The 23,482-nt window shown below is 38.0% G+C and overlaps 1 protein-coding gene across 3 annotated transcripts in view; it reads right to left on the bottom strand.

Annotated features, from left to right (window-relative positions):
• The window catches only part of Cntn1 (contactin 1), a 311,527-nt gene that overhangs the window by 197,052 nt on the left and 90,993 nt on the right, over window positions 1-23,482 (bottom strand). Inside the window, exon 1 of one of the 3 annotated variants that reach the window (XM_036207696.1) lies at window positions 263-717. The exons of 1 other annotated variant lie outside the window; for it this stretch is intronic. The gene's annotated coding sequence lies outside the window, so the exon portion shown is untranslated. Of the gene's footprint in view, window positions 1-262; window positions 718-23,482 lie in introns of those variants that run through there. One more of the 3 variants, XM_036207694.1, reaches the window with a different exon arrangement.

Below are 23,482 nucleotides of genomic sequence, written 5' to 3'. Positions count from 1 at the left end.
CCTACCAGCTTTCATCTCAACAAGGCACACACATCTAAGTTCCTGCTCTTTCTTGAAAAGCCTTGGCATGGAAAATAAATATTGCACATCCATACTGTCAACTATATAAAATAATGCCATCTCTCAATTAACATAACAATTGAGAGCCCTGCCACTGTTGCCGGATGAAGAGAGGAGATCAGAGTCTCTATCACCGGCACCGCATCGTCCTTAACCCCAACTCAGCACATTACCTAACCTAGAGAAAAATCTTGGGACTCACCGTGTGTGTTGAATCATCTGCCGAACTTGGTATAATATCTATTTCAAATTGTCCCTTTGAATAGACTCAAGGAGAGTTATGACACACGCTGTCTCTCTTCTGCATCAGAAGGCAAGTTAAAAGGGCCTCACGCTGTGACCTCAGAGGCAGGCACAGCCGCTCCCATCCTTCAGTCAACCTTCTGCGAAGAACAGGTTATAAGACTGCAAAGCTGGCTCTCCACATAGCGATACTTTCAAATCAAGCATTCTGAGCTGTGAGCTGTGGATTTACATCCCCGAACCCGGCTGGCTGGAGTCAATGCTGCTTCTATGCCTAAAAATATTAAGCATTTCACTGCAGTCACTTAATGCAAGAAACTATCTGAGGCGACTTCACAAACCCTGTCATTCTGTTCGGGGACTAAAGAATGAGCAGGACATGCATAATTCATGCATTGGAGTCTTCAATACACTTCCTGTAGCCTGGGCTCTACCCAGTAATGTGCTATTGATCACCTCATCCCTAAGACATTCAGAGCTCCCTGATTGGTTTATTTCCACAAATAAAATTACAATCTAAATCATAGGCTGAAGCCTCCAGCCCTGCTGCAGCTTCTCAGGGAAGACATTCCCATAGCCGAAATGACATCTGCAAGCTGCAGAATATTGAAGCTGAGCTCCTTTTGGCAGAAACTACAGAATCTGTTTCCTTTTATTCAAAAAAGGCATGCTTACTGTAGGATTAAGCTGGGTATTTCACACTGTCAGTGTAATACATAGAGCTGTTTCCTTCTCCCTCATTTCAGAGACATCAACAAGGACAAATGAAAATTAAGAAAATAAATACATAAAAGAGTCACATGTGTCAAAAAAAAAAAAAAAAAAAAAAGGAGCCTTTCCCAGGCCTCATTCAGTCACTGTTCTTAGAATTATTCTAAAACAGTTAGCTTGCCATTTCAATAATGTGCAAAGGATTTCTTTTATTAATATCATAATGGAGAAGGTGGTTATCCTTATTAAATATTCTAGACCATGATTACTTTTATTCTGGGTGTGTCAATGGTTTGGAGATCTTTCTCTAAGAATTTAAGCTTCAAAGAACACATCATAGTTTGCAATGACTGAAAAAAAACAGCTGTTCAACAAAATGTACATTTAATTATGCTTGTATCCATCAAAGGAAAGAACAGGTCCTAGCACTTTAAAATGCCGTCATAGTATTTGCAGAAATACTACTGTGGGAGGTCCCTGTGAATCTGAAAATTTTGTGTATCTATAAATAGTATACATCTACTCAAAGACCTCTGGACTAAAACTAGTTGTCTTATGTTTCTGCGCAGGCAGAGTGAACATAATGCTCTTGAAGTCACTGAAAGCCATGAAATCACATCTTCCCAAAGCCTTTACACACACACACACACACACACACACACACACACACACACACGCATGCACACACACACACACAAGTACATACAAACACACATGCAATTTATATTTCTGTGCTATCACATTTGGTCCCTGATAAAGACAGAGCGAAACCTTTCCTTGACTTGAGGTTAAAGAACCACTTTGAGGGAACAGCCATTCTCCTTCCCCATGTTTTAGATTGTCCAGAGCAATTCCCTTTTAGAGTAGGCACAAGTATGTTGGTCTTCTGTCAGTAAACCAATAGCAGGTACCAGCATTTGAAGGCAGTAGAGGTACTGGTGGCAACAGAGGTACAGTGTAGAGATTAGTTGAAAAACACACTTTTATTCCAAGTGTATATGACACGAAGGTCTGCACTGAACAAATGGAGATTCTTCTAGAGCAGTCTACAGGGCAGTATGGGAAACTAAACACCCAGTTACATGGACGATGATGAATGTTATATTTATACTATTTTCTTCTGCCCTGGGTAGTTTCCACATATATATATTTCTGTCAATCTAACAAATTTTTACTAAATTACAGAGTAGGTTTTTTATTATATTTTATCTCTTTCTCTGATGATCTTCACTGTCAAATACAAGGTGTACTTGGGTATTTTTGAAATTAATATAGTAATTTATTGAAAGACATAATTTTTTATGAGAGAGCATCTCATTAAAAATAGTAGATACTGGAGATAGAGAGATGGCTCAGCAGTTAAGAGCACTGACTACTCTTCTAGATAACCTGGATTTCATCCCACTCTGCAGCTCACAACCATCTGTAATTCTAGTTAAAGAGAATGTAGCACCTTTTTCTGGCCTCTGTGTGCACCAGGCAAACATATAATAAACAGACACACATGCACACAGAACACTCATACAAATATAATAAACACCCATATGGATGAAATAAAGGAAATAGTCCTTTTAAAAATTTAAAGTAAATAAATATGTAAGTAAAAAAGTAAAGAAATTTGACAGGTTTGGGATGTAACAAGTATGAGGTTATTAGAGTACTATCATGCAGAGATTCTAAGTTACTTATATAATTTTTAATAACTATAAATGATATGATTCAATAGTGTATGTCCAGGTGACTAGGATGAGTATGAGTTTGGTCCATCTCTATAAAATGAATGGGAAGAAAACCTTTTTTTTCATAAAAACATTCATGATATATAACTAAAATGAAGATTGTGAATTATATGCTAACACTCTGAAAAGGGAAAGAGAAATGTGTGTGTGTATAGGTGTGTGTGTAAACTATTGACCTAGAATGAACCAAGAACTAGAAGCCAGGAAAAAAGAGAACAATGTGGTACAAGATAAACGATGAAGACAGTAAATCTCAAGGAAGTCAGAAGGCTCAAGTGAGTTCTGAATGAAAGGGACTGCAGAATGTGATGACAGCACCCCCAGGTAAAACAAGACCCAAGGCTGTAATAAAGACCCAGTGTCCATTTGTCAGAAGTCTGGCTATTCCTGAGGGAAAAAACAAATGAACAGACACGTAACCAATCTTTCCAGATGGATGGAAAACAGAGGTGGTCATTTCAAATAAATATGATCTCTTGACAGATCAAATGGCTTTCCAATATTTTGAATTTATAATGTCCACAAAATAAAGAATGGATTTTGCAATGGACATAAAATAAATTCAAATTTGGGAAATACCAAAGCATAAGCTAGATTGTCAAATCCATGATTTCTGTTAAGATGTATAACGAATCTCCTTGACTCACATGATTTTGAACAATGCATGATGTGTTTCCAATAACCCAGAAGTAATAATAATAATAATAATAATAATAATAATAATAATAATATCATGAAAATTTTGGGGAATAATTAAGTGTTTTTCAGTTAAGGGACAAGGACTGTAAAGAAGGACTGTGTTCATCTTGCAATTGAAGACATTCTCTGTTTCACCAATATCACAAAAACATTCTTACTCAAATTTTCTGATTATTTTAAAAAATATTTTCATAACTTCTAAAGCCAAAAACAAGTTTGTGCTAGATGCTAGAAAACCAAAGATGAACATATCTTTTAAAAATTGAAAGTATTTCAATCCAAGAAAGAAGAAAAACAGGTATAGTGAAAAGATTCAAAACCGAGACTCTAGCACATTGTTCAGACACCATTAAATAATTCCTAATTATACTAAAAGTAGCTTTCTCCAATATTTTAATTTACTCTCAGGTTCAGTGTACCCAAATCATTTCCTTGGTTTAATAAAAAATATTATCTAATTGTAATTCAATCTCCATGTAAAAACATGTTACTACAAACACAAACATTAGTTATAGTATAATTAAAACTACATTTAAAGTACTTTAAGTTTGTAAAAATATTATTACAGATAATTATAATAATCCCAATTTAACCATGCTTACTAACTATACTAAAAGAAGCAGCTTTTCCTTTAGGAGGCTAAATGTTCTTAAATGAATGCATGAGTAACTCCAAGTCAGCAGAAGTCTGAACCTATGCTGCCTCTGGAGAGCCGGAACAGTCTTGGTTACAAACCAGTCTGCCTTTCTAAAGACACATCAGGGAAATGCTTGGAAATTATAGTCTACTAATCTTCTCTGGGAACCAATTCAAACATTTTCAATATTGTTGAGTCAAAATAAAGTTTCGATTCTAGACAAATTAGATCTACCTCATCACGCTAGACCTACCTCATTATATATCTTCTCTTTCTAAAATTTGGCAAAAAGCTGTATATTCTTAACATCTTCAGGATTTTTTCTGCTTTTCAAAAGTGTGTCTAAACCATGAATGACTGAAGAATGTCTAGTGGGTAATGACATTAGTAAGATGTCAGAATAGGAGGTGACAGGCTTCTTTTCCACCTCCATGCCAAGACAACAATTAGAGATTCAGAAACAGCAATGGCAAGGGGCCCAACTAAGAACCTACAGGACATGTAGCAAAGAACAGAGGACAACCTCACAAAAATTGGTGGGTGGCACAGCTGTGACATCTAGAGACTCCTACAAAGTTGGGGTGTCAGTATCAGCATGCATAGAGAACGGCCATCATCCCCAGTGCTCCCAGTGACCTTTTCTTTACAGGAAATGACCTTTTGTGGCTAGACTTGTCAGAAGTCATTGAGAGTATGAAATTTCTTCATGGAGAAAGAGATATTATGTGCCTATCTGCCAAAGGATCCACAGCTGTACATTAAACACCTTACAGTGCTTCATGTACCCTAGATCCTGGAATCTTGGTCTTACCCAGGCTTCATGACTCTATGGTTGTATTTGTGTGCCCATGCTCCAGAAACTGGTGGAACCAGCTTGAACCACTGTGGCTCAGGCCCTGGGTCTACAACCTATGTTCACAGCTGGCCTTGGAACCCTTACTCCACTGTCATCCACACTAATGTTAGCAAGCAAGTCACTACAGTAAGCTCCGGAGCCACTGTTGCCCATGTAAACCTACACTCTGCAGCTCCGTAGTCACCTCTTAGGCACTACAGCCACCTCTGCAGAAGACACAGTGATAACACTTCAGTGTCTCTGCATCCTCCTTTATTCTGAATCCCACCTCCATTTGCACTTTATGAGCATACATGTCTCACATGGTATTACTAACACAGTGATGGTGGGACCAGGGTCAAGGTGGCCCACATGTACCATGTAGTAGCCATATTTCTGTTTGCTTCATGAATATTGTCCCCATGATTATGGTCCTGGCATATACACTGGAACATGAATATCCATGAGAGCCCAAAATGATGAAGATGGAGATCATGCTGTCATGTTGGAAGCACATCAGTTGCTAAGCATCTTCCTAGCCATCTGTAAGGGAAGATGTTTCACCACCAAAACCAGTTGTTTGTTTTGTTTTATCCCAGACAAAGTCTCACTAGGTAGCTCTGGCTGTCCTGGAACTTGCTCTGTATACCAGGCTGGCCTTGATTTCATAGGGAGCCACCTGTATTTTTCTCCTGAGTGCTGGAGATTAAAGGTCTATACCACTACACTAGGCTTCCAAAATCAATTTGTACAGTAGAAGAAATGAGGTTCTGCTCCATTAAATGTGTAGATCTCAATATAAGGCAGTGAGAAAGAGGAGAAACCAAGGGTATAATGCCACCAAAGGGTCATTGTAACTTTCTGGTCACAAATCCCAAGGAAACAGAAATCTACAGATTACCTGAAAATGATGTAAAAGTAATCATTTCAGGGAGGTTCATCTGGTTTCAAGGAGCACAGACAGACAAGATTTAAAAAGTGCATACACTGAGAAGATTCAACTTAATGAGATTTGAGATTTAAACAGTACATGAACAACTCAAATTCAACAGAAAGACAATTATTTAATCAAAAACAATTCTCTAGTTGAAGAATACAAATGAAAAATTGAAGATGTAATATTAGATGTGGTCAAGGAGAAGTAAGACGCCAAGACATTTGAAAATACCAGTCAGACAAGAACAAGGTTAAAATTAATAAAAATAAATATGATTTGTATGATATAGTCAAGTCACATTTTAGGAGTTACAGGAAAAGAGAAAGAAAAACATATAGAAAAAAATATATTCTGACTGAAAGGTTCCTGGATATGGAGAAAGACATGAATATCTATACACACAATATTTAAAACTCTCCAATTTGGTTCAGCCCCAGAAAGTCCTCACAAAACAATGTCTAATCAAAGTGCAAAAAATAAATGACAAAAAATTTGAATGAAGAAAGAGAAAGGGATTTCTTCACACACAAAAGATTAGCATTAAGACTATCAATAGATTTCTCCAAAGAAACTTTGCAGACCAGCACTCAATGAGCTACTCTCACAGAACAGACCAACCAAAAAGTCCAGCTGGGAGCACCATATGGAGCAAAACTGTCTGATAAAGGAAAAGAAATAAAGCTATTCCCATACAAACAAAAACCAAAGGAATCCTCACTGGGGCATGTTCCTGGTACTGAAACTCAAGGGACCTCGTAACATGAAAGTATATGAAGGAGTTAATCTCACAGATGAGAACACACAAGGAACAAAATCCAGAACACTCTGTATTACAACAGTGATGAATAAATCAAGTTAAAAGACAAAACCACCAAAAACAAATAGCTACAATACCTTATGGATGAATATTCATTGTGAAATATATAATTGGTAAGGTCAAGCATTAAAATACATGTTGAGGGATAAGAGGTTTTGTATATGATTAAAAGTAAGCAAGTATTGGCTTAAAATAGATTATTATAAGATGTAATGAAAAAATAAAGCCTTATTGTAGAAACAGGAAAAGTAAAGAGAAAAGAAAAATCAAAGTTTGTCATCTCAGCAAAATCATCAAATCAAAAAGAGATCACATGAAGTAATCAATGAAATAATCAGAACATATTGGCAATGTTAGGCATTGTAGAGCCACGTAGATGTTATTAAATTCTCTAATCAAAAGACAAAGGGTGGTTGAATGGCTATAAAAATCCTATGAAAGGGTCACTTCACTATATATAGTGTGTGTGTGTGTGTGTGTGTGTGTGTGTGTGTGTGTGTGTGTGTTTATATACATATTTGCAACAACTAATTACATAAAACACACATCAATATAACTGAAGGGAGAAATGGATATAATAAAAGCAAGAGTCTTCACCACACTGCTGCCTAGGAACAAATGGACAATTTTGATAAAGAACTGTCAGAGAATTGTAGATTTGAATAATCACAATGCTACATTGCTCAAAATGATTTCATTATTATTCTAGCATATAAATGTGTAGGAAGAAGGTGGCCAGTCACCCTGACTGGACCATGGCCGCCCATGCCTGCTTGCACCTGCATGCACATGCACTATAATAACTTCCTCTTGGAGCCAACCTGGAATCTGCCACTCTGCTGAGAGAACACTGGCAAAGAGTCTGCTTCTGTTACCCACCTGACTCCCAGAGTCTGTGTCATTGACTTTGTGCCTCCTTGCCCCTCCCCCAAGGAGAGTCACCCACAATACTGCAACATAAGTGTATGCTATGGGCTTATAAGTAGATGTGCATATATATGCAAATACTGTGAAGATTTTATTAGGTTTATTCAGCTCACATCAGTGAACACTTATAGCTGAAGTGTTCCTGGTCCTGCCTGGCTCCCATGGGTCCCTTGGTCCTGCAGTTGGTCAGACTCAAGTAAACACACAGAGGCTTATATTAATTAAAATTGCTCGGCCATTAGCACAGGTCTACCACTGACTACCTCTTACATTTAAACTCTGCCCATTTCTGTTAATCTGTATGTTGCCATGTGTTCCATGGCTTTACCTGTATGCCATTACATACTGCTCCCTGAAGAGAAAGCTTTCCTCTTCCCAGAATTCTCCTTGTCTGCTTATCCTGCCTATACTTCCTGCCTGGCTACTGGCTGTTCAACATTTTATTTATTAACCAATCAGAGCAATACATATTCACGGCTTACAGAATACCCCAAAGCAAACACTGTGTATACATGGATCCTTCCCCTCCAGTCACAAGGCTACAAAGAACACGAGTTATACTTACCTGATTTTGTTTTACAAGAAATATTTAAAATCAATCTAGAAAGTCATAAACTTCTCTTCCTCAATATAGTAATTTCAAATTCTATTTGGGCTAAAGTTTATTTTCATGTACTTCCTGTTCTTATAGACACAAGAAGTAAACTTTTCTTTAATAAGGCATTTTTAAGTTGCTTTTTATTTTTATGCTTTACAGCATATTTTATTGTCTGTCAAAATCTAAGTCCTATGGCAGGATATTAATGTATCAGGAAGTTCTTTTGTAAAAACATTTGGTCTTATGTAGCTGTTGGACAGGAAATCAACTTTGCTTCTTCACACGAAGAGTTATATTGATTCTAGCAACTATAATTTCCGAAAAGAAAGATCTTATCACAGGTGCTTACAACACAGAATTCAACAGGTGATCTTAACAGCATCTTGAAAAAAGGACCTAATAACTTAGTTCTACAGAGCAGGTACAGGAATCTTTTAAATAAAGTGATATATTACTGAAATACATATTTCTATGGAACATAGGTAGTCAGTGTCAAGTAGGGAATAAAACTCCTAATTTCTGAGAATATCATATGGTTTGGATGGCTTCCTTTGTGTAAAACTATCAGCAGCAAAACTGTTGCCCAAAGACACCATTAAGTGGCCTACAAATGATGATGTCCAAGGAATAATCCATTGAAAGGCATGAAGGAAACCAACGTAGGGAATGGAGGCAAACTAACAGCAGTTTGTAATCCAGTGGTGAGACTTAAAATAAATCCTCTGTCCCTGGCTAGTGTAGATGTGAGACACTCAAGAGGGCTGTGGATTGGGGCTATGGCTCAGAACCCAAGCCAGTTGAGTGCTTGCCTAGCATTGTGAAATTCATTAAACAGTTGTGCCATGGGTAGGAGGAAGAAAGGAAAACCCAGGCTGGTGTCAGAATGTAATGTCTCTCCTTCTTCCTCCAAAAATTAGAATGAAGTCTGCTGAAGTCAACCCGCAACAGCTTGCAAGAGCTTATTTTAGCTTTTAGAAATTTCACAAATCAGTTGTTAAATATAGTCCTTACTAATAATGAAAAATATAAACTTAAGATTGAATACATCATATTTAAAGATGATAAGTACACAAAACACACGTTTTCAAGTATATTTTAACTTTGTCAGTGTTATATAAATTATTTACATTTGTATTGTTTATGTAGTGGAACACTATGTACTAAGGTGCTGAGAAAATGCTACAAAGTTAGATCTTTGTTTTCTTTATTGTGTATAGATAGCCATCTGCTAAACATTTATCAATATGCTACATTTCACAGTTAAGTGGAAAAATCTTAAGAAAAATAAATCAGCCTAGCACTCTGGAGGCAGAGGTAGATAGATCTCTGAGTTCTAGGCCAGCAAGGACTACACAGTGAGACCCTGTCTCAAAACAAAACAAACAACTCTAAGATACTATAATACTATAATAATGGTGTTTTCATTCACAATTTTAACTGTTACCAGTGAAAATAGGCAACAATAAGTTCTGGAAACCTTGCTCTGGCAAGCTGAGCAATCACTGAACATCAAGGGATACTTAGGTAAGAGCTATGCAAAGAGAGCTGAACTTTTACTATGCTGACAGTTCAAGGTAACAACAGGGATACTGCCAAATATTGTTCAGGAAAATATCAACGATAGGTAATCAATGAGATCATATCATTTTATCAAATTCATAGAACATAGCATAGAAATATGCCTTAAACCACCCTGTTATGATTCCCCCTTTATAATAATGTTGACATTGAAAATGCTATAAAGTGGTACATATGCATACAATATTGTTAGTAATCCTCAAATTTATATTTTCCTGTGGTTGAAAATAATTAGTAGGCAACTACCTAAAATACATAACAACAATTTAAAACAGCACTGTGGTTTAACAGAGCCAGAAAAGAATGAGTTTTATATTCCTCTTGAAAGAGTATAAAAACAGAATAATTCAGAGGTTCTGGCAGCTGATGACCAGGATCTAAGAGGGCACTGGAACCAATGTCATTCCAACCCCTGCTAACAGTGAAGTCTTGCATGGCACCTTCCTAGTTCTTGGTAGTAAGTAGGTGCTGGCCTTTAGCACAGGAAGAAGCTTGAACATCAGAACAAAGTACCTACAGGTTTGGGACAAGGGCAGTGCTGTGGGATGTCTTTCAGTTTGCTGTGTATATGTGTTGCTCTTACTGGTTGATAAATAAAGCTGTTTGTACAATGGCAAGGCATAATAAGATTAGGTGGTACATTCAAACTGAAGATGGGAATGAAGAAGGGTGGAGTTGGGGAGATGCGATCCAGCCACCTGAGAAATATGATGTCAGAGAACCGGTAAGCCACAGGCCACATGGCAATGCATAGATTAATAGAAATAGGTTACTTTAAATTTAAGAGCTAGATAGTAATAAGCCTGAGCCATTGACCAAACATTTATAATTAATATAAGCCTCTGAGTGGTTATCTGGGAACTGACAGGCAAGAGAGAACTGTCTGTTAACAGGATAGGACCACTTTCATGCTTCCTTAAGCTAGATTCTAGGAAAAGTATATTATCAGAGCTCTGTGGAAGAGTAAGAACCAGATGGATGCTTTAGATTTGAAAACTGCTTATCCAGTAAGAATACAGATGGAAAGAGGAAGGCCACAGCAGTCATTAAGGGAACCCTTTCAAATATAACTTGACACCTCCCTTTCCTGCAAATATGTCAGAAGTCTGTGGTGAAGCCGAGAGAAATAAGATCTACACAAGAAAGAATATATATGATTTCAACTCCAGCAGCTTTATTCATCTAGCCCCTGCCTAAGCTAAGTACTATTCTCCATATTTTTCACATACAGGGGAAATGATTGCTTTGGGTGAATAGTCACTCTTCTGTACTTTTCAGTGCTTGGTGTCATAAAGGTGTTCTACATAAATATGAATGATCCATAAAAATCTTAGAGCTTCTGCCCTCCTTTAGGACAAAGAAGGATGCAAAAGATGCCACTCCTACCATAGTTATGAAAAAAAAAACTAAGATGAACTATGAGAACTTGATTGTCTCAAGTTTGTTGACCCTGCAAGGCAACCAAGGAACCTAAAAATGAAAAGGGACAAGTAGCTGCAAGGAGATATAGGGGGCACAATCCCTGTACTGTGGTTACAGGATGGACAGAGAAGGGGCCAGCCATACAGTATCACATGTACATCAAAGCATTTAGCTAACATGTTAAAGAGCTGCAGAGGCTCAGGCTAGAATGTCAGTGGGAAATATCAGGATGGCCCATCAGAAGGAAATTAGTGAACTGAGAACTTAGGGACATCCTCCAACTGCTGGGGCTAGGGAAGTGGTGCAGGGAGACACTGCAGTTGGAAAGTCAACTTTGGAAAGCATAGAAGAATGAACACTTTAGCGATGTTTTCTCTCACAACATAAATTCTTCATGCCACTAGGAAGAACACTGAACACAGGGAGAAGGAAGCATAACATTAGAATGGGTAGGGGAAGGTAAATCTAACTAACCAAACAGGAAAACCACAAGGAGGTCGCAGCTGTTTCTACAGCACTACCAAATACAAAATAGACATTTCTCCCATGGCCCTGAGGATGGAAGGAAACTCTCCCTTGAGGCTAGTGGCAAACACCAAGCATGTTTGCTGTCACGTGGAGGGAGGCTGTTATAATTTCCTTTCTGCTGCTGTGATTTGATATGGAAATATAGGAAATAGGATAAAAGGATGGATTGTTGAACCTACTTTTAAAGAGCAACTTGTTTAAAATATTTTACATTGGTATAAATTTTAGTTTGTAGACACAAATTTAAAGTTAATTTTTGTTATGCTGTATGTATATTTCTACTCTTGTTTAAAGTGTTCTGTTTGTGAAACTCATTTGAAATTGTAGCATATAGTTGAGAAATACAGATTAATAATTAGTCATCTATGATAATCAAACTTGTAATCATGTTAGTTTGGTTTGCTAGGTATGCATAGATATATTTCAGGTAAATATGTAATGTAATTCTGGGTTGTTAACTGTTTCGTGATACATAATTTTACTCTGTTAAAGTTAAAACCTTCCTTTTTAATTACACAGAAAAGGTGAGATGCTGTGGAGGAATGCTTTTGTATACTGGTTTAATAAAATGCTGATTGGCCAGTAGCCAGGCAGGAAGTATAGGTGGGATAAGAGGACACATAGAATTAGGGAAGAGGAAGGCTGAGTCAGGAGACACCAGCCTACCATCTAGGGAGCAACTTGTAATGGCACACAGATAAATCCATGGAACATGTATCGACATATAGATTAACAGAAATGAGCTGAGTTTAAGTGCAAGAGCTAGTCAGTAGTAAGCCTGAGCTAATGGCAGAGCAGTTTTAATTAATATAAGCCTCTGTGTTTACTTGGGTCTGAATGGCTGTAGACTGGATGGGACACATGAAAACTTTCAGTTACAGTGATTAATTAAAAATTATTAATAAGAACAATTATTTGGGTTATACTTCCAGATCATAGTCTACCACTAAGAGAAATCAAAATGAGGACTTAGGGGAGGAACTAGAAGCAGAAACTGAAAAATATGCTGCCTTGCTCTAGGTCATACCTACATGACTTATACAGACCAGGATCACCTACCCTGGGAAATGGTACCTCCCACAGTGAGTTGGGCATTCCTACATCAGTTAACAATCAAGATAATCCCTCACAGATATGCTCAGAGACATATCTGATAAAGACAATTACTTAGTTGAGACTTATTTTTCAGGTGACACTAGACTGTGTCAAGCTGACAGTTAATATTAACCAGAACAAGGAGTTAGAATGAAAAAAGTTCTTGTGATATTTTAAATTGAGAATATCTGGTTTCTGTTTAGTTGGGGCTAAAGAATTGGCTGTAATTAACAAGAGACATGTGCCACTAAAGCAGAGTATTTGCTCTCCTGGGACAATCAATACTGGTTATCTGGAGATGAGTCTTCATCTATGATTAAAAAGATTTACAACATTGAGGTGAAGTCTTCAGGGAGTATTTCCTCAGGGTTAGCACACAGAAGCTGTGGTCCAGAGGGGGCCCAAGGCTACCAAGGCTGCATCTCATGCTGGCAGCTGAACATGATAATGTGTAAGAGTCCCCCATGTAAGGTTTTAAATCCATGATGGGATGATGAAGAACAGGTGAGGCTTGGCATTGTGAGCACTCAGGAAAGGCTATTGGTGAAAGTGTAGTATCAGTTCTAGTGAAAACCCCAGGATTGAGCGTGTCATGGAGAGACTGGGGCTTGGCACCATATAGTAGGGGCCAAATCCCTGAAGCCAAGAGGCCATTGGTAAAAGTGTAATCTGTGGAGTTCCCAGGACTGTGGGACAATCACTAAGGACAGTATCCATAAAGAAGAGAGCTGGCTTGAACCTAAGAGATGAGATACATGTGCTGAGAAAGGCAAAGCCCAACAGATGGAGCTACACAGCCCTTGGGAGCCCAGAATATTAGGAATGATTCACAGATGGGAACCTTGAGCTACAGGATTTAATTTATACCGTTGGAGCTTGGTTTTGCTTTTGTGACTGTACACTGGTTCTCCCCTCTTGGAATGAGAGAGAATTTAATTTATTTTGGATTTTACAGGAGCCCCAAATTAGGAGACTTTGAACTTTTAAGGAGATGTTGAATTTTTAAAGAGATTTTAAAGAAACTTCTAATTGTTGAAAACTTTAAAGACTGGCCAACTTTTAAAAGTTGGAATGTGTTTCTATATTGTGATATTAACATTATATCTTGGGAAATAAGCAAAACAAAGGAATGGCCAATTAATAATGATATATTTGTGTGTCAAGATGACAATTTTTTTTTGTCACCTACGACAAGGGGACCTCCACTGCTAATTATGCCTCTATAAAAATGGACATAAGTTTGTGGAGCATTTTCTTGATTAATAATTGATGTGAAAGGACCCAGCCAACAAGGAGTGGTACCACCCCTGGGCAAGGTGGTCCTTGGTAGTGAAAGAAAGCAGAATGAGAAAGCCACAGTGAGCATGTCAGTAATCAGTGTTCCTCCATGGCCTTGGCTTCTGTTCTTGCCTCCAGGTTTTTACCTTGACTTCCTGCTGTGATGGACTACAAATGTAAGCTGACATAAACCTTTTCTCCCTAAGATGCTTTGGTTCATAGTATTTATCAGAGCCATAGAAAGCCAGTGAAGACAATAGCCAAAGACATTCCTGAAATAGGATTGGCAGGACTCAGGATTCTGATTCTATGGATGAGATAGAGAGGAAATTTTTCCAAACATTAAATTTCTAACCCTAAAAAAATCCAAAAGGTAGAAAACAGAGTTATGGAGGATGGCAATCAGCAGATGTGTACCTCATCCTTCCTGACACTGTATTTTATCTATTCCTAAACCTATAATACCTGGCATTGGCAACTTGGAGATAGTCTACTCCTAAACCTATAATGCCTGGCATTGGCATCTTGGAGACAGTCTACTCCTAAACCTATAATGCCTGGCATTGGCATCTTGGAGACAGTCTACTCCTAAACCTATAATGCCTGGCATTGGCATCTTGGAGACAGTCTTCTCCTAGCTATTGCCTTGCTTCTCTGGGCATTCAATCCAATCTTCTGCTTACCTACTTTATTTCCCTTTCAAATCTTGTAGGCTAGAGACTCCACCACATTCCTCTTCCTTCCCACCCCTCTTCCTCCTTTCCTTTCCTCCCTCCTACATCAGTCTTCTAACACCTTTTCCCTTCTTATTCTATCTTTTCTCCCTGGATCTACTTTCTTATACAACAAGGTCATGTACAAGTCATTCAAATATATCTCTAGCCAAACGCTCTCTCTACACTCCATACCCATCAGACCACATATCTTCTCGAAATTCATGCTTGCGTGCCTCAAGAGCTTCTCAAAAACAGGCAATTTCTGACTCAACTTTCTTTTTCTTTTGCCCTTCCTGTTCTAAGAATGGCAATACTATCTACTCATCAAAAAAAAACAAATATGCCATCATTTAGACTCCAAAGATCACACATATGCTGGTAAGATACAACTGCTACTAGCCGGAAAGTTTGCTCTGTGCTAGGAACACATCAGCTTTATATTTTCTCTTGATTACTTCATTTTAAGCTTATGTCATTATAAACTAACTCTCAATTCCCCAAGCCTGCCCATCCCCTAATTCCTCCCATCTTACTGAATGACCCCCTCCCACCTTACCTGCTAATGTGTGACCCTTATGGTGTTAGCTACCATTTTTACTCTCTAATTATATTCTGAATCTATCTCCTGATTTCTATCTTCATTGTCAATAATTGAGCCAAAGCCATCATTATCTTTTATTTAGACTATAAAAGTAGAACTAATGGAAGATTCCATGTTCACTCTGATGTCCATACTGAAAGGATCTTTTAAAAATGTGGATGCTATCTTCTTATTTACTGATAGAAAATAGCCAGTATTTTTCCACTCTAATAAATATTTTAGGTCTTCAATAGGGTGTTGGCCCCTAGTAAACTCCCCAACCTCATATTAGTCTCTTTTCTAATGACATTACTATATTTTGACCACATTGGTAAGACTCCTAAATTTAAAAATAATGTACCCTTTGCCAGGAATGTGGTCATCAAATATCTTCTTGGCAGGAAGCTTTGTCTTTTAGGCTGTGTCTTCATTACAGCCACCCTGGAAATAAGAGTACCCCCTCCTATAGGTCACACTAGGTCAGTTTTATCTTATTGCTTAGTCAAAATTGTAACTAAAGACATACTTGTGCAATTTTGCAGTTATTTACTAACTGTTCCACTAAAATTCAATTCCTACTACAGGGCAGAACATATTTGTTTCATTTTGCTTTTGTCTGTCTTAACAACCATACCCATGCTTGACTTCCTTGAATATTCTTCTGATGTAGATTCCCAGCAAGGATCATCCTACCACAGCCCCTGGCTAGCTGTTGCTAATAGCAATAATTCTATCTGTTCATCTCCACCTTTTCTCCATAACAGCTCTGGGAATTTAATGAGCTGGCTCCTGCTCTGCTGGTTGTGGATGCTGGGCTAAGGAGTCAGGTCCATGTGGAGATGATAGCCAGCTTGAGGGCACCATTAATATGCCCCCCCTTTCCTGGCTGTAGTTCACAGGACTGGTCTACTTGTGGGCCCTTGGGGATGGAGCTGACATTTGCTTCCATACACCTTGAGGGAAACCTCCTTGGGTAGGAAGCCTGTTAAATGTTTTTAACGCTTTTGCAATTTCACACATATGCTTTAAAATAGAAGATATTTTTAGATGGGAATTGAAGAGTGATTTTTATCCTTGTTTTCAAATGTATCCTCTTCCCTTCCTGGCTGGTTATGAGGACAGAGAACAGTCTATGTAATGGTGGAAGGAATCATTTCTGTTTCCTACATCCTGAGACTTAATGCCTCATAGTATACTTATAGGCTATCCAATCCCAAGCTACAAAAGTGTCTATAAAATGATAAATGATAACAGTAATGTGTGGTGATATTGTGCTCCCCAATATATTGTATACATTAATAAACTTATCTGGGGTCAGAGAATAGAACAGCCATTAGACATGGAGGCTAGAAAATGGTGGCACACTCACCTTTAATCCTAGCATTCCAGAGGCAGAGATCTGTCTGGATCTCTGTGAGTTCAAAGCCACACAGGAAATAGCCAGGCATGGTGGCACACACCTTTAATCCCAGGAAGTGATGGCAGGAAGCAGAAAGGTATATAAAGCATGAGGACTAGGAACTAGAAGCTTTTGCCTATTAAACTTTTAGGCTTTTGAGCAACAGTTCAGCTGAGATACATTCAGATGAGGACACAGAGGCTTCCATTTTGAGGAAATTAGATCAGCTGAGGAATTGGCAAGGTGAGGTTAGTTGTGACTGGTTCTGTTTCTCTGATCTTTCATTTGTTTTTATTAATAAGACCTTTTAAGATTCATGCTACAGTAATGTCTACATCAGAGGAATATGTGAAGATTGATTAAATAGAAAACCATGAGATAGAGAGCTCCCTGACTTGCTACCCACTGCAGCCATACATATAAAGTGTCAGCAGGGACTTCCAGAGCAGGTGGCTATGTGAAACACAGCCTGTTCAGAGCTCATGGGAAATGGGTATACACTGGTTACCTGGCCAGTGGCTGGAGAACTCACAGCTTTCCTGAGTCTTCTTGTTTTCCAGGTTTCAATGTCCCAGAAGATATTTTCCACTAGCAGGGCCATATGTAGAAATGCAAGATTATTTTTGACCTCCAAAAGTTGCAGACATATTAAAGTGCTTGATGTTCTTATTTATTTGGTTTATTTTTTCTTTTTAATGAAAGTATCTTTTTCTTCACATAATACATTCTAATTATGGCTTCTCTACTCCTCCCAGTTCCTTCCCACTTACCCTCTCATCCAGATCCACCTCCTTTCTGTCTCTCATTAGAAAACAAACAGACTTTTAAGGGATAATAATAAAATAAAATAATGTAAAAGAAAAACTAACACATTGGAATAAGACAAAACAAACAGAAGGAAAACAGCCCAAGAAAGGGCACAAGAAACAGAGGCACAAAAACATGTTACATTGCTTGATGTTTTAAATCTAAGCATCATTACCTCTTTAACACTGAAAATTAACACACACACACACACACAGACACACAGACACACACACACACACACACACACACACACAAAGGAAAAAAAAAAAACCAACCATCCAACCTTCCCCTTCCTCATTGGAGCTTTAACAAAACTTCACTTTAGTTCAGATAGTATTTTAATGACTTGTGTGCTTGAACACCTGTTCCCTGGCTAGTGATGTTGTTTGGGAAATTTGCAGAAGCTTTTGGAGCAGAGCCTTACTGAATAAAGTAAGTCACTGTGGGTAACCACTGAATTATTTTATCCCAGTTCCACGTTCTCTTACTGGGAATGTCATTCTGTATGCTGTGAATGTGTGTTGCACTGATTTGGTTGATAAATCAAATGCTAATTGGCCAGTAGCCAGGCAGGAAGTATAGTATAGGTGGGATGGGCGGAGAGGAGCATTCTGGGAAGAGGAAGGCTGAGTCAAGAGATGCTGCCAGCCACCACCAGGAGAAGCAAGATGTAAAGATACTGGTAAGCCATGAGCCTCATGGCAAGGTATATATTTATAAAAATGGTTTAAGATGTAAGATCTAGCTAGCAAGAAGCCTGAGCCATTGGGCCATACAGTTTTTTGTTTGTTTGTTTGTTTGTTTGTTGTTTGTTTGTTTTTTGGAGCTGAGGATCGAACCCAGGGCCTTGCGTTTGCTAGGCAAGCACTCTACCACTGAGCTAAATCCCCAACCCCCAGTTTTAATTAATATAAGCCTCTGTGTGTTTATTTAGGTCTGAGCAGCTGTGGGCCTGGGTGAGACTGAAGAAAACTCCAGCTACATTCTGTTCTCTCTCTCTCTCTCTCTCTCTCTCTCTCTCTCTCTCTCTCTGTCTCCCTCTCTCTCTCCTTTCTGTTATTCCAAGATATGATGAAGTGATTAGCCCAGCTGCACACCCTTTCTAACATGGAGCCACCTGACACCACTATATATTATATATTATACACCTATTTTGCTATTATACCTTAGTTATTACATTCCAGTCACCCTAGGTACCCACTGTTTACCCTAACACAGGCCTCTACTTTGACTTGCTGCTCTGTTGATAAGGAACACCACCCCATCACCAGCCTATTTTCTTAGCTAATTTTAGGTCACCACTGAAGTCACCATGACTTCCAATTCCCTTGCAGTTTCCTCTGGAATCTTCTGTATTTACTCTCTGACTGCGCCACTTCCCAAACTAGGCTAGCTGTTCTGCCATTCAATCTTTGAATACATGTCCTTTTCTCCTGGGAATTAAGATAGTTTTCATTAAATGCATATTTTCATGAGGGCTTATTTAATACCTTACTTGTCTGATGCCAGGATCTTGCTTATCTATGCAGCTCTACTGCTCATCCTTGTTTTGGTGCACTAAACATACCAACACCTTTCTGATTTCATACTAGACAAGGTGTAATCATTCCACTCATTAACATAATTGTATTCTTTAAGATTGGAAATTGGCAGCTATAATAAATAAGGTAGAGGCCTTTTCCAAATTAATAGTTTGTGTTCATTTTCAACTTCAGATTCTGGCTATGGATTCTTACATGGTATTTTCTGTTCAAAATAATTCTTTCCCCCCAAATTTTTTGTCTCCTCAGCCCATTATTCCTCCTCCATCTTGAAACCTGCTTTGATTCTGGGTATACAGCACTTTGAACTCTTTGGCTTGCAACGCGTAACCTGTTCTGAAACTCTATGCCAGCCCATCCTCACATAGGTGGAAGAAGCTCATTTTCTCCAGATCCAACTTAGTTCTGAACCTCTTAACATTATTATTCATTAGATTCCCACCTAAGACAGAACACTCATCAGTCATTATTGATTCTGGATAATTATCATGGATCTTCATTTTGTTTTCTCTGGGGTTGCTTACTTCAACACATGACTGTCCTTAGCCTGGTTTTATTGTTCTAGTATAAGACTTTTCAACTCCTGAGCAAAGACCACCTGGAGCACAGATGTGCTCCTAGGGATTCTATTTGGAAGTCTGGGGTACAGCCCTCAAACTTACTTTTCTAGCAAGCTCCTCAGGAATGGTCATTGATGCTTTGAAGTATGCCTTGAAGGCATTCTTTTAATAGCTTGAGACAACCATGTTAAAATCTGGTCAGAAGCTGTGGTTTAAAAAAAAACAGCATGGTTGCTTTAGAGCCTCTTAAAGCTGATAAACATGATGTAAGCAATTGTCTCCATTCTTGTTTAAGCTACCACATTACTGCTGTATTACATAATCTCTTTCCGTTTATAAACCTCCCCTACAGGATATAGGGCTGCTTATATTTTCCATTATGACATTTTAAAACAGTGTGATTTTGCTGTGGTCAATTGTTTTGCACTAGGAGATGTGCACTTAAATAATGAAATACATAAAAGTTTGTATGCAGTAGCCCAGCTTTGGTCTTGAACATGGTATCTACTGGCTATAAATTCATTTCATTCTTCTTGCAAATTAAAAGTGTACTAGACAACATATTTATAATATTGATTTTATTTTATGTATTGATTGGTCCAATGAAAATAGGAACGTATTGTCTACCATACCTCATCATTGAAACTGTTAGCTATTATCATTAAACCCAGTACTATTCTATTTACTGTTTGGCATGAAGCAAAAGCCTGACATCAACTGCTGTGAATAAAATGCTAAAATTACAAAACTAAATTTCTTCCAGAATAGTAATAAGTTTTTTTTTGCACTCTATAAAATATAATAATAGTATAATGGCTTTAGTAACAGTTCTCCAGAGAACCAACAGAAGTAGGTTAGATGCACACACACACATGTCAATCAATATATACTCAGGGCAAACAAAACCCAGAGAGAGAGAGAATGCTTATATTTAGAACACATGTATTCATACCATGTGTTCACAGATTTCTTTTCTATAAACAAGTCAGATAATGTGTGTGTGTGTGTGTGTGTGTGTGTGTGTAGGGTTTTTTGTCTATTCTTCTTCAGATAGGGTCTATATTACCCAAGGTAGTTTCAAACTTCTAAGATACAGTGATTTGCCTGCCTCAGACTCCCAGATGTGTGGAGCTATAGGTGCATATGATTGCGCTCAATTTTTATTTACATATATTTCTCATATTTATTCATATATACTTATATATCCATATTGTATGTATTTATACTATTTATATGTAAAGACAATTAGTTTAAGGACTTAGCTCACAGATACTGGCATGAGGCAGGCAGGGAAGAAATCCCTACGGTAGGGCTGGAAGGACTGAAAATAAGTAGAATTCTAAAGACATAAAACAGAATTCTCACAGGTGATAGGGTGAAGCCATCCTGCACAAGGCAGGTGATGTATGTCTTGTGCTTTTCTTAAAGTAATCTCATTGAGATGTTAAACACAACTTCAAAATGTCTTCATAGCCACACCCACATTAGTGTTGGTTTAAACAGCCTACTACTTGAGAACATACTAAACTAGTTATCCCACTTCGGAACAAAATAAATTCAAAGGGTTTCCATGACTCAGCCACAATCCCCTGTCCTTCCCTCAGGGACTGGGGTCTCTTTCAGTCACCCACATGCAGAACAAAGTATTGGAAACAGACTGAGTTCTCTGTGCTTAGGCCATACACCCATCCTGTGTCTTCCTGTGTCTTTTTCTTTTCTTTTTTTTTTTTTTTCCTTCTGAGAAAGGGTCACCTGTGTAGTTATGGCTGTCTTAGAACTCTCTATGGAGACCAGGCTGGCCTTGAACTCACAGAGATCCACTGTTTGTGCTTGCCTAGTACTGGCATTAGAGGACTATACCACCCTGGATCTTACTGCCAATCTTGGTAATCTCAAAAGTTTCTATGTCTAGTGAGCTTTGATTGTGGGTACTTTGTTTTCCTGATACTTCTGTCCCCTCCAAAAAAATTTTCAGTGCTCAAGAAATGTGTATTAAACAAAACAAACAAAAAATTAAAACAAGAAAATTTTGTTAGATTATCTTTTAGCAAAGTGTCTCAAATAGCAGCTTTACCTAATAGTACAAATTCAAGTCTGTCTATTTGAATGATGTCATTTAAAAATGTAACTCATTAACAACTTCTGCTTTATATGACATCATCTACATCAATACCTATAATGTTTAATAAATAAGACACTGGATATTTTGGCACTATCTCATTTGGGTAAATTTCCAGGGGACGGTAATTTTAATGATAATAGTATTAGTTTGGTTTCATTGAAATTATAGATTTTTCTCACCTGCAATTCAGGGGGAAAGAAAGCAAGTTATTCACTTTCTGACTCAAGGGGCAGGCTACAAAACAGCAGGAACTCAGGCAAGTCAGCAAGAGATAGATCTTGAAAAGCATAGAACCCTATCTCCTCCGCACTGGCTGGCACAACTCCTCCCCAACAATCCCTCATTGAGATACAAAAACAAACTGCCTTTTGTGCTTTGTTTAGGCTGTAACTGACCCATCAAGTCTCAACACACTTCAGAAACACAGAAATAATGTTGCTGTCTCTTTCGGACATAACTAAAGCCATTCACTGTAAGTGCTGCTGGCAGAGAACAGTCACCTGCACTGATGGTCTCTTTGGGCCACTGCTGGGATATTAAACCACATTTCTTTATCTTGTCAAGGTCCTGAAGATTTTTTTGGGTTTTTTCACACATCTGAATATAACCCTTAACTATGAAGTGCTTATCAAATAGATGCAAGATAAATCATCTAAAGGTCCTCATCTGACTTCCTGCCATCCCCCTAAGTATTTCCATTTCTGACCTAATAGGGGAGAGTTGAAAACAAATGTTTCCAGTAACAACACTTTATGGGTACTATGATAAAAATAAGTACCAGTCTTAGAGGAAGCAGAAATAATAGAGTAATCTCCCTGAATGGCTGAGCAAGAAGATTAGGAACAATTTCACTCATTTAAATAATGTAAGAATAGACATTTTCCCAATAAGAGAAAGAGATATTCCTTCAGGAAGAGGAAGCCACATCCAGGAAGCAGTAGGGGATGGCAGGCTTGGCCTCCACTCCATGGAGAGTGATAAAGCGAGTGACATCACTCAGTGACAGAGAACACTACAAACACTACGTTATCTTCTATCTTAGACATTTCAAAATTTAATACTTGAAGCTCTAATGTGCCATAGCTCTTCTCTTGGTTCCACAGTATCTCTATTGACACAGTCTGATTGTCTCCACATGATAGATACTGAACAAATGTTTACTTCTCAATACACAAATGCTAACATTTCCTAATTACTGGTGCCACTTTGGCTGGGGTTACAGCAGGTTAAAAATATACTACAGCTAAGGATATAGCTATATCTGTAACAAAATAAATGGTTGTCAGAAAAGACCAACTATAAGACAAATGATTTAAATCAGGATGGAAGTTATATAGAAGTAAAGAGTTTGGAAATGAAGTAAGTCATGTTTCCTGTCTCCAACAGATAAGCTTATCCTCAGGCCTGTCTGGGTCAATTATTTTAGTGCACTGTATTGAAACATTTTTCTTTTGCTGTCTTCTTTAATTTCCTACTGTTACATATCCACAAATTTTTTATCTCAAAGATAATGGGAGAAGGACAAATGCACTTGGGAAACATAGAATGGAGGTGAGTAATCACCTACCCAGAGTAAAGGATCGAGATGAGAAATAATGTCTGAAAATAATATGGAAATGTAGGTGAAGCAAAATCTAAAATGAGTGTGGCCAT

The sequence above is a fragment of the Onychomys torridus genome, chromosome 16, assembly GCF_903995425.1.
Source record: "Onychomys torridus chromosome 16, mOncTor1.1, whole genome shotgun sequence".
NCBI lineage: Eukaryota > Metazoa > Chordata > Mammalia > Rodentia > Cricetidae > Onychomys > Onychomys torridus.
Note: the sequence above shows the minus strand (reverse complement) of the source record. Positions and strands in the feature narration are given on the sequence as shown.